The sequence below is a fragment of the Podarcis vaucheri genome (genome assembly GCF_965113315.1).
Source record: "Podarcis vaucheri genome assembly, chromosome: 9".
NCBI classification, from domain to species: Eukaryota; Metazoa; Chordata; class Lepidosauria; order Squamata; family Lacertidae; genus Podarcis; species Podarcis vaucheri.
In genome coordinates this window covers 26,302,490-26,317,183 of record NC_138767.1, presented here as the reverse complement: position 1 = coordinate 26,317,183, position 14,694 = coordinate 26,302,490, and positions in this window count along the sequence as shown.

Sequence of the window (14,694 nt, the reverse complement as noted above, 5' to 3'; positions counted from 1 at the left end):
AAAATAATGTCAGCTTTAGAAAGGATGTTCTTTCATACCTTAAAAGTTCAGCAACATTCTGTGGACGTATCATATTGCTTCATCTTTGTAGAAAATAATTTCATAATTATATAGGTAGGCTGTCTTTAAAATGCAACCCAAACTAACACTTACCTGAATAACTATTGCTAACAAGCAAATTAGCTACAGAACTGAATGACAGCAGATCAATACTGACAGTAAAACTACAGAGATCTTGCTGATCGCATATTGTCTGTAAATGCAAACTGTAAAAGAGGCCCCCACAGACCTCACAACAATAACCTAAAGAAGAATGAGACACAAAGGGTTTTGAGCTTAAAGATGCTTCAATTTCCCTAGACAGTTAGCCCTTGTCACATCAAACCACCTATTAGTCACAAACTCGTACAACTAAGAATTTTCAGGCCTCTTGAGGTCTCCTGTCATCTTGAAAGAAGCAATACCAATGAAAGACACTGGCTCCTCTTGTAACATGTTCAGTTTATTGTTTTTCAATGGCTCAAGCAATTTATGATGTCGTGCTGGACTCACCATGACAGATAAATAAGTTTGGATGGCCTTTCCCCAGGAATGGATTAATGCGTCCATTGCTGATTTCTGAATGTTCAGAGCTAATGCAAGCAAAAGAACATGATACACTGAAAAGAGAAATATAGTGGCTAAAGGATACAGTTCCTGGTGCAGCTTCTTCCAATCTAGTCTGATATGCCTGCCCGCTCACTATAAATGCACTGAAGAGAACTTTGCTAATTAGAGATACAGTATTCTTCTGAGTAGGGATGGATGGATAGGTCTATTTCAACTCCAAATCCATTTTACACATATGCTTTTCTAAATCCATTCTGTCAAAGCTCTGTGTGAAAAATCACTTGCAAATATGTTTTTATATACAGTATATCACCCACACTAGACTTAAGAATTGGAGGTTGATAATGAATGCCCTTGAATGTCATGATCCCTGGGGTTAGAGGAGTTGCACAGGGGACAAACCCCAGAATCACTTCCACAAGAGTAGACCACAGTGCCAGTGGCCCTCTGGCCTGAGAATATCTCACTGCCATGCTCTGATTCAGTGGACTCCATCTCAGAAGCCCCAGTACAATGAGAGTCTCCTCTGCTCTGTCAGAGGAAAAGACTCCTGGTCTGGTCTGGGCCCTAATAATCGAACAGTCACTTTGCAGTCACTCATTGCAAGGAGGAGCTTGCAATTATCAACAAAGTGCTGATCCTAGATAGGGCTCAATTTCAGGTTGACTGTTGCTATGAGCCTGTACGTTCCCTCCCAAGCAGGTCATCCACATAATTCCCAGACACAAAAAGCACCCACCCCACAGCACTCATTTCTTACTAGGCTTCAGACATAGTCTATTGGCTGCCATCCAGCTCCACTTTTTTAAGGCACCAGTCCAACACCTGCAGATTCAGATGAAATGGAGAGATAGAGCTGTGTGTCACTGGCTTCCTGAAGGCACTAAATTCCAGATTCCCAGAGGGCCACTCCCAACTGTTTTATATGGATGTCAAATGGCACAGGAGAACATATGGACTCCTGAAGGACACACAAAGATGAGGATCTTTCCCTTGAATATTGTGTGGTTTAAGAACCATGTATTGTCTAGCATCATTCTCTATCAAAATGGATTCCTTTTCAACTTCCACTATCCCACTATATATTCTATGACAGGATTTGGCAAGCTGGTGCCCTCCGGGTATTTGGGACAACAGCTTCCATCAAACCCCAGCCACTGCATGCTGGGCCTGACTGGAGTTGTAGTTCAAAACACGTGGAGAGCACCAGACTGGGTGAGGCTGTTCTAAGACAATGTCCAAAAGATGTTGCTCTCCATTTGTCCCTTGAGAATGCGAATGAAGGGAAATTCACACAGATCTCATGTGCCTCAGTTACGTCTAAAAGGTAATTTAAGAGACCAGCAACAGATGCTCTAATCAGAATGTTGTACATAAGAGGCAGCCACGTTTCCCACAAGGTTACCCTGTAATTACTGCGGGTGGTGGGAATTGATTTTAAAATACATTGCTAGATTGTTGGCCAGTCCCCCTCGCCTTCTCTTTTTAAAACTGCTGCAACTATTTCTGAAAAGTGGAATGAAAAATTGACACAGGGTTTTCAAAGCAAACATCCAGCTCTTTACTGAAAAAATTAGCAGGCAAACCTCACAATGGAACTTTTAATTTATGCTATGGAATTTGGTTTTACAACTCATTCGCAAGATTTGTGAGATTGCTGATGTATACCTTCCCTTTCATCCAAACTGCTGTCACCTATGTTTCCTAAACAATAAATTCACCAACAGTATATTTTCTACAGGCACAAGAATACGTCTGGTTGAGAAGAAAAATGGTTTTGCTTTTGCCTGACCCTCTTATGATTGATCAGATCATTGTCTGAGATGCTTTGCTACAACTCACTTTGATTTAAACCCTCAGCCCTCTATTAAAAAGTTAAAGTACATTTAACCAGACAGTGTGTAGACGATACCCAGTTGCAGTTGAGGCCATTATCCTTTCTAATACTGGGTGTGGCGAAAATGCCCCTGAGTTCCATAGTATCCCCTGGAAAAGACAGGCCTTCTCCCTTTGAACAATTCAATACGAAACTAAATTTATTTACCCAGTAAGTTTCTAAGAAGTACATACTTCTCTGTCTTATTTCCCACTGATGTGTGGCTTTTGATATAGGTAGAGAAAGTAACCTAATCCCTCAGTTTCCTGATTACTGTTGAAGTTTGTTGGGAGAGATGATCACAGGCAAATGAGTCGTTGGTAAACATACACACAATTTTCTATGTAAATAATTTTTCCCGGTGCAACTGAAAAATGAATGTACATGCTTATACTTCCCTACTAAAATAGCTGCTACACCTCCACAGCAAAGGGGAACCTGCTTGGAATCTTAGACTGTGTACACACTGTATTTTCAAAGCACATTCATCGTGCATTCTCTCTCTCAAAGCATTCTGGGCACTGTGGTTTACCCCTCACAGAGTTACAAGTCACCTGGAGGAAACTACTTAGATGTTGAAACAGCAGATGGGGAAACAGTTAAATATGCCCATCACCAACCACCCCGCTACTCCCAATCCACGAGAAGCAGCTTTTCCTGATCTGAATGCATCATTGGAAGTCATTACAAATGTTTGCATATCGTTTGAGCCTCAGTAAGGTCAGTATGGTAATGAAACTCTCTAATGGCTGAAAGAATTAATCATACAAATGCAGAGAAAATCCCAGTTAATGTATTATATGGGAGATTCAGGATCTTACACCAGCTGAAGAAACCTGATGGATATATGTGGGTTTAGAACCTTTACTCCTTGCAACAAAGAGCTTATTCTTTATAAGTATGCAATTGAGAGTCCTTCCTATGAGTAGCGTCTAAAGTCAGAGAGTGTATAGACCAGCCTCTGCCAACCTGGTGCCCTCCAAATGTTTTGGACCACATTTTCTATCAGTCCTAGCCAAAACTGCTGAAGGGAGTTCTGGTCAGGTCCAGCAAAAGCAGTTTGTCAGGTCAGGCATCAGCTGAGGGGCCCAAACTCAGAAGGACCTTCACTTGCCATTCTTTCGCTCACTGCTGGGACCAGCTCCTATTCACAGTGGCTGGCCATCTGGCTGTTTCTAACTTCCATCTCTCTGCCTCAACTGAGCCCTAATAAAAGGTCAAATGAGTCTTTCTTCTCAGAAACTGGTATTCTGGACGAGGTATCCTGGCACTGCCAGACCATACTATGCTGTGCCTTGGCAGCTAGAAAGTCCTTGCTTTCTTCAAACTTCTGCCTTTGTTTTAAACCACTACTTTTTCTGCTCAAAGGCTTCCCACCACTGCTATACTCAAGCTTCTTCCATTGTGTGAAACTACCATTTTTGCCCTCTCAGTTGAGAACCTGTCGTACAAAGAGATCCCTTTCTTCCTCCCCACCCGGGTCTTCCCTTATCCGCACAACCTGCTTGATGCAGAATATATTAATTCAACTCTCTAAAAATGGACAGCGGAAGATAGTTCAAGAGCATCATTTATCTGTAGGGTTCTGCCTTTGCATCCCTCTTAGGAATTTACCATTATTATTATTATTATTATTATTATTATTATTATTATTATTATTATTATTTATATCCCACCCATCTGACCAACAGAATATTAAAAACATGATAAAACATCAGACATTAAAAACTTCCCTAAACAGGGCTGCCTTCAGATGTCTTCTGAAAGTCAGATAGTTGTTTACTTCCTTGACATCTGATGGGAGGGTGTTCTACAGGGCAGGTGCCACTACTGAGAAGGCCCTCTGCCTGGTTCCCTGTAACCTCATTTCTCACAGGGAGGGAACCGCCAGATGGCCCTCAGTGCTAGACCTCAGTGTCCAGACTGAACAATGGGGATGGAGAATATGAGTAAAATATGAGAGTTTTGCAGCTTGACATGTGATCACTGTTTGAACATTCACATTGCCAGAGGATCACAAATAAGCATGCTATATTGTGTATAAAAGACCCATAGCAGCAGCAGCCCAGAATATTTCCACTGTTTTATTTGTCTAAATTTATATTTCCTTGTCGTGTTACATAATGGTCTAGATTCGCTGTGGAATTTTTTTCCAGCTTTGCATTGAGAAAAATATATATTCAAACTGTGCTGGCTGCTGCAATGCAGTTCAGTTCATTGCCAGGGCTTGTGAACAAAAAGAAGGCAGGGTTTAAAAAATTTTCAAAGAGCAAAAGGTGAAGATTAACCGGCAAAAGCACAAGTGGAGATTAATTTTATGGTGGAATGTCACCACAATAAATGAGCAGCAAGTTCCTGTGGCTAAATGAATTTATATTGAGGCTGTCTTATAAATGGCATTTTAATCTAGTGGTGGAAAGAGAGGAGGGGAGAGAAAAGGAGAAAACCCTTAGCTATTAAACCTTCCCAATAAGGGGAATGTATTTTGCAAGGAATCAGATGTGTTTATTTCTGGCATTCTGTTTTGAAGCTAAGTGTTTGGGGAAACCAAATCAGCATAAACATCGGAACATGGGTAGCAGTGTTTTACTTTTTGTCCCAGTTAGCAAACCAAATTAATGCACATCAAAATGCCCTTTTCATGTTGGGAGAGGAGGAAGGTTGTCAAAAAAAGCATCATAACAAGCTACCATAGGGAGACATCCCCACAATAATCAATCGTCAATCAGTCATGGAAACTGCTTATTCTGCTTTTATGCAGCACTCTTCATTACTCCCCTTGTATAGTTCTCAAGAGGGAAGAGATAAAGGTTTCTTTCAATGAATAAAGCAATAGCTTCCTTGCTGCGAAAAACAAATCAACCAGCCCAAACATTTTATTCTGTCCTGAGAAAGGTCCCATATAACACAAACTGAAGCAAAAGTGAAGTTCTCCTGCTACCCTACCTCTGGAAAAAGAGGAAAAAATAACCTTCTAGTGGAGGAAATAACATTCCCCTCTACATCAAAAAGTAGTCGACAAAAAATATTCTTTTACTCACTATTTGTTTATTCCATTTATTTCTCAGTCACCTTTCAGGTCTAAGCCCTCACAAAGCAGCCTGCAGAGAGAGAGAAAAGCAGTAGAAAGAGATAAATAGTTGTATGAGAGACTGAGATCACCCAAATTCTCTATGGTGAAAAGATTTGATTTAAAGGCTTCTTCCAGCACCAAAACTGAAGGGGCCAAGTGAGAGATTTCTACAACTACAGGGCCACCATCGAGAAGGCTCAGCCCTTGCCAAGTTAATTGATTTTACCACTGGCCACACAAGCAGGATCTCAGCTACAGATCTTAGATTACAGCAGGATCCTATGGGTGGAGAAAGGCCATACATACTGTCCTTGGCCAGATGTAAAAAAAGTCTCAGTCAAACGTATGACCTTTTAAAGTCAGAAAAGACTTGTGATGAGAAAATGCATCTAAGTTTATTAAAAGGTTAATAATACCATTACCCAAAGGTAAAGGTTAGGTAACTAAATTAAAAATGCTATGCTTCCCAAAAGTAAATGCAACATAAATGGCTTGAATTTACAGTTTTCCTCCTTAATATTATAATTCATCCCTCTCAGGGACCTGAACAGACTAATATTAGACCTTGCCAGAAGAGGGGAGAAAGCCGTGGCTTGTCTCCTTTGCTGTTTATTTTTGAATCATATGCATTTTCTTTCCTCTAAGTGAGCCGACCACCAATTTGGCACCCAATCGGCACCACTAAATAACAACTGGATGCTGATGCTCTTTGCAAGGGAAGGAGAGAGATTTTGAATTTATTTTCATAGTGGAAAAATAGGTTTGCCAAAATAGCTTCAGTTTATGGAAAGGGAGGAACAGCTGTATTTGGTTTATAATAAATCTTTGACAAATCAGTAAAAGCAAATAGACAGCACAACTGTAACCCATAAAAGTGGAAAATATTAAACAACAGGCAGTGAAGTTGTTAAACTTTCCCACAGATGCTGCTGGTAAAAGCCTTTGCAAAACATCAACGTGAAACATTCAGTAGGAGAGGAATCTGGGAGCAAAGGGGCATGAGAAGGAGATGAAATTCCTTCTTATTAGAGGAATATCCCGTTAATGTGACAACTCTAGGTATGCGGACGAAGGTCTCTCAAGCATTTCTGGGCCCCCTCCTATTACTGAATGTTGGTGCAGAATAATTACTTGCTCTCAAAAAAAAAAAAAAAAAAGAAGAAGAAGAGGAAGAAGGAAAAAATGACAGGACATTGACACTGCAGACTTATTGAATTTGTATTGCTTGCCTCCAGGCCATATCGGGGGTTATTCAATTTTGCCTGAGGAGGACAACCTATTATGAGAGATGAGTCAAGAAGGCATCTCCTCTGATTGCCCACCAAAACCATTATCGCAGCACTGAGAGGGCAGCAGCAGCGAGTGGACAGACAAGACAACGCTGATCTCGATTACCTAGGGACAAGATACAATTTACATTACTTGAAGCAATAGGACAGAGGGCAATCAGCCTAGGGAATAGGCCTGCAGATCGGGAGTGCAGTGCAGGTATTAACAGTACTGGAGAAACTGAGCTAATTGCTTATGCTGGGCCTGATGACCTCTAGCCTTACACAATATTAACTGATTGGCTTGATCTGTAATTAGATGAACCAACTCTACATTGCCAAGACCTGAAGTTTTCACTGATGAGGCAGTTTGGAGTGTGTGCATGGACTCGTTCCTTTCTTTTCACAGTGGAAAAATAGGTTTGCCTAAATATTGTACATTGTTATATATTCTGCACACATTACATATTGTTATATGCTACACACTCATTGTGTGTTGCTACACCTTGTAGACTGATGTCTCTTATTTACGGAAGCAGGTGTCCTGTCAAGCAGTGGCGTAGCGTGGGTTGTCCGCACCCGGGGCAAGGCAAGTAATTTGCGCCCCCTAACCCATGGATTTGCGCCCCCTAACCCTAACCCCCAGATGTTGCGCCCGGCCCCCCTGCACCCCCACGCTACGCCACTGCTGTCAAGTTTAGCTCATTGTCTCAGTTTTGTGATGTTCTTATTGCATTGAAGAAACTGGCACAGAATGAAATGCAAAGTTTTACCCACAATGTTTCATGAATAAAATACAGCTGTTGCTCAATACTTTTCTGCATGTAAGTGAAATAATCTTAATAGCTGTGGGGATGGAACTGGATTTGCAACCCAAGGTACAGCAGGCACATGCAATTTCTAAATTAGTTCAGCATAACAGTCATATGTAGGTATTCTTTTTCAATCTTAAACACGTGATGAGGGGAGATGGGAAATGAGAAACATTCAGTGTTATAACCAGACAAGCTGTTTCAGAATATTCAATTCTATTCCTCTTCTTTTAGTTTTCTGTTCTCCTTTAATGGCCTGTCTACATCCCTGCCGAGCATACTCAGTCATCATTGGTCTGTTTGGTGGCAGGGTGTTAACCCCTTGCAGTTTTTTTCTGTCTTTCTTTTTTTAAAAAAGTCTGTACTTGAGTTTTCTCAAGCTTGCAGATATCTGACTCTTGTCTGTGAGTCAGAAATGGCTTGCCAGGTGGGGCGGAGCCACAACACTAATTTCCTGGCAAATGGGCTACTGTTGCTTACCAGGAATGTAAAGTGGAGGTGTGAGGCTTAGGGGAGTCAGCAAGGTGCTACTCACCTTCCCACCCTTCTCTCTCCCAGAAAACAGCAATAACCCATCTGCCAGAAACTTACATTAGTGGCTCCCTGTTGAGAGAATGAGTTCAATGCTAGCATGCAGAATTGTTCTAGATAGGATTCCCAGAAGAGAGCCTCTGCCAAATACTTTGAGGGTCCACGGCAGTGATGGACCCTCCACTAACCTCCATTAATCCCAACAAATAGCCAGGAAGGGCTCAGATGGTCCCTTGGAGTTCTGCCCCACTGTCCACATAAATACTTTTAATGATATTCATCTTTTGCATTCAGTGAATTGACATCTCTTTACATTGGCCATAGCTCTTTGATACCATCACTGTTTGGCTTGCTCTTAGTTTCTGCCAATCTCCCTCCTGCTCTCACTCAGGATGTTCTGAGTGATGACCTGGGCTATCATAGTGATTCCTCTTCTCTGGGGTTGTATACAGTGCCTCCTCTAACAAGCAGCCCTCATCATATGTTACAGAATATACTCAAAGGAGATCCCAGCAGTCCCAGGAGCAGTGGGATACTTTGGATCTTGTTCTCCAAGCTGCCTTACACTGAATCAGACTTTTGGTCCATCTAGTTTGGTATTGTCTACACTGATTTGGTATTGTCTACACTTATCCAGGTTTCCAGACAATGTTTCCTCACATCCTTACCTGCAGATGGCAGGGATTGAACCTGGGACCTTCTTCACACAAAGTAATGTGTCTGCCACTGAGCTACAACCTTTCCTTAATTTCACAAAGGAGAGAAACTCCAACTATGGATGGGGAGATCGAATGTTTGGTTTCCATTCCCCACCACTGTAGAAACTCCCTTGGCCCTGGTCTTATTAATATCATTGCTCCAACATTTGCAGTGCCAAAAAGGTAGATGTTTGGAGCAATTTAGGAGCAGGACAGGGTCTTCCCATGTTCCCAGTTCCCCAACACATCCTGAAGCCAAGGCTGAATTATGCCAGCCTCAGGAACTGGCATGGCTCAATCCCATTTATTTCCATCCCATTGTGAGGATACTCCTCTGCCCTCAGTTCTGCCCTGCTGTCTCTGTATTGGAAAAGTGTACTTTTTTGTAACATACAAGTGAGATGGCACTCCAAAGAACCCTGGAGAAGGGGCATTCGATCAGGTGGAAGAACTGCCTTTGGTTCCCCCGCTGAGCTGTAGGATTGCAGCCTAAAAATCTTATACAGAGAAGCCCAGAAATCAAAATGTAAAGCTAGTGTTACTGCTTCAAGTATATAGCACTGTTTTAAAGCTCTAGATTTGTGGCTCAAGAAGACAATTTCATGGTGCTAATGCAAATATGGAAGAACACCAGTCTTACTTATGCCATGATTTGAATGTTAGTTAAAACCTTAATATCCTGAGCTTACAATGTTAGATCTTTATATCCTCAGTAAAGCAACTTGCTAAATTTAAAAAAAATGTCTCATATTTTATTTCCATTACTTGATCTACGCTACTACATTTTTTAAGGAGCAGAATTTAAATTTTAAAAATTAAAAATGTTATCCGTAGATTACAAAGGCCAAGAAGCAGGCAAAGAATATATAAATACAATGGTATATAGTCAGTGTGGGATATCAAATTATATGCTAGTATTCTTAAGTTTTGTGAATGGAAAGACAGGAAGTACTTTGGTTCATCAAGTGGCTACAGCCCTTTTCATTATGGTGGGTTATGGAAAGGGAAGTTGGAGGACACGACTAGATTTGTAGTGGAGGCAACTCTAACACCAGTTACAACATTCATAGCTTGTGCTTTACGAGATGGAAAACAAATCATTGTGAAAAACAGTGATTTGATCAAAAACTCATGGCACTGATGAGAAATGGTTTAAGTTCAACTGAGTTCAATAGGATGTACTTCTGCACTGTAAAATTCTGAGTCTTCTCTTCTCCCCCTGCAATTGTATTGTAGGAAATGGCTTTTACACTGTAATGGGGGCAAAGGGAGGGATATGGTCCCCCTTCTGTTCCCATCAGTGACCATATCCAGATCGAGGAGCCCATGCTTATTGACTTTTTAAAAAAATGGCATTGCTAACGATGTCAAGTTTAGTTTGGCCTACATGCATTGGATTGCACTGTTAATTTAATTCAACTGTAGATTTGGTGCTTCATCCTGTCAGGTGCTCAGTTTGAAGGCATGTGGGTATCTTCTACCCCACTGATTCACCCCGTTATGCAACTGGCATCTGAAATAGTAAAAAAATAGTAAAGTAAAAATGTGGAATATTAATCCAAACATCACTGCTTAACTTACTCCCTATTGTTGTTACATTGTTCTGTCTTTGGCATTTGAGTTGGTTGAACTTTGACTGCAGGCTGATGGGGGAATTCTTCCCTGCTACTACTTCTGGATGTCTTATTAACATTCAGCACTGTGGATCGTCACATTTTGCTCTGGTGCTGAGAAAGGCTGGTGGGCATTACTAGTTTTCCTCTTGAGAAGATGCGGTTCCATCTGGAGTTATCAGAGAGATGCGCTCAGCATCCCTGAATCAGGTGCACAAGGGCCAGCATTTTGTTATCTTTGTTGTTTGACATCTATTTGAAGCCTTTAGATGAAACTGCCCTGAGTTTTGGAGTTGGGTATCGCCAGTATGCTGGATGATACCTAGTTTTGTGTTTTCTTAACAAGCAGAAGGAGTGAAGTTTCTGCCTCAATATTAAATCAGTGTTTGGAGATGATGATCTAGTTGAACACACAGAGACTAGATCCAGACAAGATAGAGGTGATATTGCTGGAGTTGGGGCCAATGGCTCTGGTGAGTGTTCTGTTCCAAGCAATGGCCTCAGTGGCCTCAGTATAACAGGGGTTCTGACCCAAGGCAAAAGTTCGAATTCTGAAAAGCAGAGCAAGGAGAACTGAAGCAGGACAAGGTCTGGGTGCAGGAGAGAAGTGAAGGAAGAGTTACAGGATTCGGTGGCACCCTGGACAGCGCCACAGAGGACTCAGGTTGGACACTCTGTAAGAGCAGAGCTCAAATGCTGTTTCAGCACTAGTCAACCTCTGACTGTGACTTACATATACACCTCTGAGAAGGGAGAGGAGACTCCTCATTTAAAGGGGCCCACCATAGCTGTCAGCTCTAATGAAGCAGGGGTGTTTGCAGGTCAGCTCGGAGTCCTGAACAGGAATCAGAGGAAGGTAACATGACCTTTCCAACCTAGAGATGAACTGACACAATGGAGTCCTCTGTTAGCAGTGCTTACAAAATAGTAGGGCTGAATTTGAGATCAATTTCTTCTCCCAATCTAAAAACCGGACTTCATCTCCTAAAAGTGGGGAGTCTGACTTAAGTGTGAAATTTTATTGTAGATGATTGGGTTGCCTAACTGTAATATGTTTGTACCTGGAACAGTACCTGGACCTGGTGGTGCAGGTGGCAATTGTGGTCAAAGGTGCAGTCCATCACATATGTTACATAGCTCCTGTCCTTTCTTGTAGAAGATGGATCTTGTTAACTTCATGTGTGGTGTTGAAAGCTGACTCCTCTAGCTCCTAAATGAGATATACTGGTTTGGGACAAGTAAATAACACCCTTGCTACGTGCACCCCCTTGCATCTCTCAGCAATTTATGTGATCAATCTCACAGGGCAGTATTCCTTTAATCTGACCCAACAATATACCTTCATTGAATTCAATCCATTGTTTTAGAGAGCTATCCTCTTCCTGGTTCTGGAAGCCAATGGAACTCAATCAGCACCTCATTTGAGAAAAAATTGACTTGTAACATTGATTCTCAAGGCGCTGGCTTAAGGTACCAAATTGATCCCATTTGTAGATTAGTGTCACAGCCTCTGTTTTATATGAACCTTCTTTTAAAATTAGTCCTTTTGGGCCATTTCCTAATATGGTAAAATGTTCTTCAGTGAGGTCATTGAAGTTTATGTGTAAATTCTGATAAATACTGAACACATTTTGGTATTTAAGTTATTTTTTTCTATTAAATGCAGTGACTTAACTATATTTAAACCATACTTGATGAGATCCCACAGCTTATTTAGAAAATATTTCATCAAATTTATCCTATGCCATGGTAAACATTGTATGGAATCATAGAATTGTAGAGTTGATGGGGACACCAGTGGACAGCTAGTGCAATCCCCTCAATACAGGAATCTCAGCACGTGGTGCTCCAACCAATTTGAAACCATACCCTGCTTTTCTTTTGCAAGTGTGCTAGCATTTTATTGCTGCATTGCTGCATTGGGTGGGTTGGGGTGGGTAAATGGAAGACAAATTCTTACAAGCCCTTCCTTTCTCAAACCTTGGCAAACTCTACTGAAAGAAATTTGACCACTTGTATTTGGGATCACCTAGACAAATATCTTCTTTCTAAACTGGATAAAGTGGCCTAGATCTTGAATGAGATCAGAGGGGATCACAATGAACTTTGGGATCACAAAACCAAGGGACAATTATAGCTACAATTATACCTAATGTGTTCCCTTGACGATGGTCATGAAAGTTGGCTTGACTAAGCCCACCAAGTGCCTTCTGTTAATTTCTGCATTGTATTGAACTTTCATGCAATGTAAAAACCACTTCCCAAAACACGGTGGAATATAGCGCCAGTTTAGCACTCCTTTCTATGTTATTTGCAAACCGGATTTCTCCCCCCCCAAAAAAAAAGCAAATAACATGGAAAGGGGTGCTAAGCTTGTGCAATATTTCTGAAAATGGGTTTTCCATCGTGTGAAAGCTCAAATGTGATATGGAAATCAACCACTAGTCAGGAAAAGTAAGGAAAATGGAAGAAAAGGCCATGTGAATGTAGCCTGTGTCAGTTGACTGACTTTCCCTCCCCAAATGCCAGCAGAAGAAACCACAGCCCTGCCCATAGAAACTGTCCAATTACAGAGCAGCACAACAATGAATAAAGATCTCTCTGTAACTCGGTGGACTGTGTATTCTGACTACAGTGCTGAGCCTTTCCACTTGGCTGCTCTCATTAACAGGCCTTACATGACTAATGCGACTAAACATGATCTCATTCGCTGGTTGGCAGATAAACCTATTAAACCCTGGCAAGAACCTCATTTCAAGAATAGGATCATCATCTCTCTGCCCAGGGAGGAGGACTTATTTAGATAAAGACTTAGGAATTCAGTCCCCCCCCCCGGCAAAAAAGTTGGCAGTTGTCTATACAATGCAGAGCATTTTAAAATGTAGAGGTCCATAATGGGTCTGGCAGGGTTGCTGTCAATACTCTTGATGAGATTTGTGTCAAAAGCTGAAGATGTCGGGAAACCTTGCTTCTCATGGTGCTTGCAAACTGTTGCAGGCACTTCACTTTTGAGTCTTCTATTTCCTCTGAAAAATAAAGAATGTTTACAATGGAAGCCTATTCAGGTCAAATAAATTCCAATGAGTTCCATAGCACTTACTCCCAGGCAAGTAGATATAGGGTTGCAGATAAAATGAGCAGAAAGCGTTCAAAAAAGAATGAGGCTGTATACACACTAAATCTTTAAAGCACATTCGAAGCACATACTTTCCCTTAGAGTTCTGGGAACTGTAGTTCTCAAGGGTTGCTGGGAATTGTAACTCTGTGAGGGGTAAACTACAGCACCCAGAATTCGTTGAGAAAAAGAATAGCCACACTCATTCAACCATACATTCAAACCATACATTCAAAGCACTGTGATGCCACTTTGGGGCTTCCTCTCAAAAATCCTAAGTGCTATATCTTTTTAAGAGTGATGAGAGTTGTTAGGAATAGCTCTATTCCCCTCATAGAGATACAATTCCCAGCAATTTGGGGCAGAGGGATTGATTATTAAACCACTCTGAGAATTGCAGCTCTGGAAGGGGAATTTGGGCCTCCTAGTAACTTCCAGCACCCTTTACAAACTACAGCTCCCAGAATTCTTTGAGGGAAGCCATGCCTGTTTAAAGTGTTATCATAAATGTATGGTGTGAATGTGGCCAATGTATGCAATCTGAGTTGGTGGGTGGGCAGAGATTAACCTCTTTTTATCCTAATCTCTCATCAAGAGTGGAATTGTGGTTCCTATTTGACCTGAAAGGATGTGGGTCTTTAAGAGACTTGGCATATCTCTTAGAGTTTGTCATTCTGAAAGTCAGGAATGGAAGAATGCCCCTCCTGGTACGTAAATGAGCACAGCATCTGGTGAGGCACCAGGAGCTCATGCCAGGTCCGAGCTCTGCCCTTCCACCAAGGACTGATATGCTTTCCACTTTGGAAATTAAAAAAAAAAATCTTTTTTGGCCTTAGGCCCTTGACCTTTCACTGAAAGACAGATGCTTCTGTGTATTTGTCATGCCTTATTATGAGTATTACAAGCAGGCAAATGATTCCTGGGTATTATATGCTTTCATACCCCTCTCTCTTTCATCTTTGCCTATCAAAATCCCTCGCTCTCTTTTATGAACATTCTCTCCCCCCTGCCCCCGCCCCCCAAAAAATCCAGCCTCCACACGCTTTCTGAACTCACCCGAGCTTCTGGGCTTTTATTTTGATTTACTGACGTTGCTCCT